General features: G+C 42.0%; 1 protein-coding gene across 1 annotated transcript in view; it reads right to left on the reverse strand.

Annotated features, from left to right (window-relative positions):
• CPNE4 (copine 4) overlaps positions 1 to 1,344 on the reverse strand; it is a 350,544-nt gene extending 349,200 nt beyond the window's left edge. The window contains exon 1 of the mRNA XM_006020621.3: positions 591 to 1,344. The gene's annotated coding sequence lies outside the window, so the exon portion shown is untranslated. The remainder of the gene's footprint in view (positions 1 to 590) is intronic.
• Positions 1,345 to 4,900: the final 3,556 nt, after the last annotated feature.

Consider the following 4,900-nt stretch of genomic DNA (forward strand, 5'->3'; position numbering starts at 1 on the left):
AGCGCCCCCTGGGGGCTGCGGCCCGCACAGCAGCGCCACCCCGCCCCGCCGCGCGCAGCGCCTACACTCCACGTGCAGGGAGGGAAGGGGCAAAAAAGAAAAAAGCGGGGAGAGGGTCCCCGCTCGTAACCAAGCTCCAGCCCCCCCCCACGGCCTCAGTCACATCCTGCCTCCCTCAGCAATGCACAGGCTCCTGGTCCCACTCTGGGCAAGCCTGATGCTAACCAAGTAAAGGTGCCTCCTCTCCCCTTGTTCTTTAGCAGAGAGAAGCAGTAGTTTGTCCCCCCACCCTTTCTAACCCTTTATTCTGACAGGGATGTCAGCAGCTTCTCCCTGATGTGGAGGCCAGGAGGAGATGAGCCCCACCGCCACTCCCGCACCTGCCCGAGGCCCTGCTCTAGACAGCACCGTGGGACCAGCCCTCGCGCAAAAGGCAGCGGCCGCAATCTCCCACGCTCTCGGCAAAAGCAGACGGGTTAAAGGCAGAGTTCAGCGCGTGCCAACATTTCCCGCCTTGGAAATTTGACGTGAGATGAGATTGTCTCAATGCTAGAGGGAAAGCGGGGCAAAAAAAGGACTCTAGTACTCACCATTTAGGGTGCTGCCCTGGGTAAGATTGGGCCTTACAACCGCCAATAATATGGGGGGAAATGATGCAGGCCAAGTAACTGATACCAATAGCTTTCATCACACGCATTGGTATCGCCTTCAGCCCAGGATGTTCAGGCTTGGAGTCTTGGTTTGGGCCCATCTCTGACATTAGTGACCTGCCTCTCTCAAAAGTTAAGGAAGGCCAAGGCTGACAAGGACCCTGATTCAGCAAGGAAACTGAGCATAGGATATTTACTACTAGCTCAAAGGCAAACAATTGAAGTCTTTGCTGCACTCATCAGCTAATCATCTCTTAGACCAGAGTCCTAAATTATGCTAGTCTCTGGATGAGGGAGGCCTCTGCTGAGAGGAAGATCTTGCAGCAAAGGCACTAGATTAGGGATATTTGGGTTGAGTGATTGACTCTGCCACATGTGCTTTGTTAGAAATTGTGCGCAGAGAAAGGGGTTTCCTTTGGCAATACGGGAAGCACAGCCTGTACCTTCAGGGGCCCACAAGTTTCCACCATAGTAATTAAGCATGATAGACAAGCTTAACGGCAGACCTGTGCCTTATTTGGTATTACCCTGCAGGTTGAAGAAGAGTCATGCAATACTAGTAATTTTCCACTAAAGCTTTGCGCATGCGAAATATCATGTAACCAGAGAATATAAATACGTGTGTGAGAGTGCAACCGGGGCCCCTCTGCCTTTCTAAGGTCGGGGGACCTTTGGCCGAATAAACTGAAAAGACCACACCCTCATCTTCTGCTTATTTGAGTCTCAGCTGGGAAACGAGCCCCACTGGGGTCAGGAGTATTCGCAGGTGTTCCCTTTCCAGGTTGGGAGCTTAAGCGAATAATTTCTCCGACAGCTTGTGACTGGTATCTAGGTCCTGAGCCTACAATAACCTAAGCACATGCATAACTTTATTCACATGAGTAGCTCTCCTGAAACACAGTAGGGTTAAAACTGCGATCCTGCAAATATTGAAGCATTTATGTAACTGGATGTATGCATGTGTTTGTGGGGTCTTAATTTCTCCTTGTCTTATCTCCCCACCTAGCCTAGGCTTTACTCTCTTCTTGACAGGAGTACAATGAAGATAAATTCCTAAGCCTCCGGTGTGGTGTTCAGGGAGGTCATGTGAATGCATAGAGAGACAGTGCCATTGTTTCCTTCCCCAAAGAGTAGGTAGCGTGATATACACAAGAAAGAAATAGAAAACAAAAAAAATCTCCAGTGATGCAGGGAAAGGGGACACTAAAAGACAAATCATTCCTTTGCCCTGAACCTAGCTATGTCAGGTGTGTGCTGAGCTGGCAGATCCTGTAATGCTGCTACTGAGCACTATGTGGTGTGAAGCAGAGAAAGCAAGCAGGGAAATAATATTCTGTAGCCAAACCCCAGAACACTCATCAGGCTTTCAATTTAAAAACAACAACAAAAAAACAACAACTTGTAATGGAGCTAAATTCCTCTGCCAGAAAGCCTCAGCTCCCTAATTAAAGGATCTAACATAATACTGCCAGTGTTTGTTGGAGACACATTTGAAAAATATACACTGTAAACCTGGGGTTTCTCAGTGCAGATAAAGTGCAAATTAAAAGCAACATTCTACTGAGCATATTATGCAAAACTCACTGATCTGTAATTCATTCCCAGCATTAAAATCAGAGATCAATCATCGTATTTACGCACTCACACAAATAAAATTACTGATAATTTACCTCTGTAGCACAGAGTGAGATTTTCATAAAACTCATCTAGCCATAACCTATTGTCATAGTCAATTATTTCCCTTGCCTCTCCTACTCACCTCTTCCCTGTAACTATGTCAGTGGAAAGCTGTGATTTTTCTTTCCCATTCTTCACTTATGTCACAAATACATCACACTGAATGTATCCACTCTTGTCTGATCCTGGAAGCTATGTAATCCCAGATTTGAATAGTATGTGGATGGAAGACTGTCTGGGAATCCCAGGTTTTGTCAGCAGCTCTTAAGGAGAAGTATGCTCATGGTGAATCCTGCCAGATTACCTCATAATCTGCAGTTTTTCAAACACTGTTGTATGATGGACCTAAGGTGAATGAATTTAGATCACCTAATGCAGAACAGCATAGCCAGGTAACTACTACAGCTCTCCAGAAAGCAAAGACTTTTCCTCCTTGGTTTCATTTTGATCACATGGTTTTTTAAGTTAAAAACATAAAAGGCAGCAACATCATATTGTCCTGTACCAAGTACTGATGGAGTCTGTCTCATCAGAGACAGGGGAATGAAAAGGGAAGAAATATGGATTTACTAAAGGCAGATGAGGTTCTTTGGGTAAATGTGATATCTTTTATTAGACTAGCTAAATAGTTGGAAAAATTGTTCTTTGCAGGCTTTCGGGCACAAACATGCTTTGTGCCCGAAAGCTTGTAAAGAACAATTTTTCAAACTATTTAGCTGGTCTAATAAAAGATATCACATTTACCCAAAAACCCTTGTCTGCCTATGTCCTTATACCAACACTGCTACAACCAACACCCTGAATTTACTAAAGGAATTTCTCTTATTCCAGAGAAACTTCAGGTGATTATGACAAAAAGGACCATGCATAACTGTGTAATTGACCTAGGAGCTTTAATTTGGCTGATTCAGGATGAACATTTTTAAATTAGATTTCTGCTTTCCTTTGTTTTTATCTTATATTCCATTATTAGAAGCTTTTTCCTCAACAGGATATGAATACTATCCTGTTGTAATTTATACCTTATTTCTATGCATTTGCCATTCCATCTGTTTGCTATCTTTAATTGTTGTCTTGAGCTAGTATTGGTCTAGAAGCTTGGAAGTGGGACAGTCAATTGTTGAACAGGGCAGAGACAGCAATACCAAAAGTACCTGCTTCTTCCTGTGGGTGGCATCAAAATATCTTCAGTATACCAAGGTCTCTTTAAAAAAATGTAGCAAGGTTTTGTTTTATTTAGAAGCAGCTAATTATAGTGAAAACTGCAGATTTTGCTAATAATTTCATATAGTCAAGTATTTACATTAAGTGAATAAATCAAAATAATCAGAATTAGTATCACTCAAAAGGGAGTGATTTTCAAAGGTGTTAGAATCTGCCCACAAACAGTCAGGTCTTTTAAAAATGTCTCAACTTAGGCACTCAAAAATCACAAGTAATTCTGGAGAACCTTGACTCAATTTTTATTCACAAAATTTACAATTTCCAAAGGTGATGTGCCAACATAAGTTTCTCTATACACCACCCCAAGGTAAAACCCTATCTACATTGATCTAGGGATGAAGCAGCAGCCCACTTCCCATTTCAAATTGAAAAAGAAAAAAAAAAAGAGTTTAGGAATTTGTGTTGTACAATTCCAAAAAAGCAAAGTATTTTCTGTCCAGTAGTATTGATAGGAGCCCCTAACTAAAAGTCATCCCTAGCAGAAAAATGGAGACCTAGGGTCTTTCATTAAGAAATACTGCTACTCAAAATTCGGACTGGGTTAATAATACAGTATGCTTCATGGACAGACACAAGAGATGTGCAGAGGTAGACTTAATACTATTCTGAAAGGCACTGAATTGTATCCAAAGCAGGAAAGAATTCCAACTCTTTCTTCAATTCGACAATAGAATTTTAATGAGCAGTTCCCAAGAACTGTTGCCAGCACATCGTTGCCCTTGCAAAAACTCTCTCTCCTCATTGTATTATAAAAAATAAAAAAACACGTGAGATTTTTGAATTGTGGAGTTATGATTACATCTCAGGATTATATAGACTACAAATCATTCAGGCTTTGCTCTTGCAGTTTATAACAGCAATTGAACCCCTCGTCCATCTGAGTTATAGCCCTAGAAAGGAATTCTTATCCATTATTTAGTCTTTACACCAGTGCTTCACAAACTTTTGAAAGTGGAGTTGCCCACAGGAAAATGAAAGTGCTTATGCCCATTCCTCATAATTTATCCCTGTGTTGTTAAAGGCCTACATAACTTAGGTTTGGTCTTTACTGCTCAAAATATGCATTTTTACCATAACAAATGCATATTCATCAAACTGTAAACTCTTAGTGAAAAAAAAATACTGTAGTTTTGATAAGCACCCCTTGTTTCAGGGGCACCTGGCTAAACCCCTAGGGACAGAGGTAGGGCTGGAAGCCATGTCCAGCAGAGATCCCCTAAACTTTTACTATGCATTTTCTACTTCAGGAACAGCTTTGTATGTTTTGAAAAAAGTATTTTATCTAACCAAGGGCATAGAGTAGGTTGTTTAGGCTGGGGGAGATCGCTTGTTGCTTAGTTGTTTAATTG

This window comes from Alligator sinensis, unplaced genomic scaffold, assembly GCF_000455745.1.
Source record: "Alligator sinensis unplaced genomic scaffold, ASM45574v1 scaffold54_1, whole genome shotgun sequence".
Classification (NCBI taxonomy): domain Eukaryota; kingdom Metazoa; phylum Chordata; order Crocodylia; family Alligatoridae; genus Alligator; species Alligator sinensis.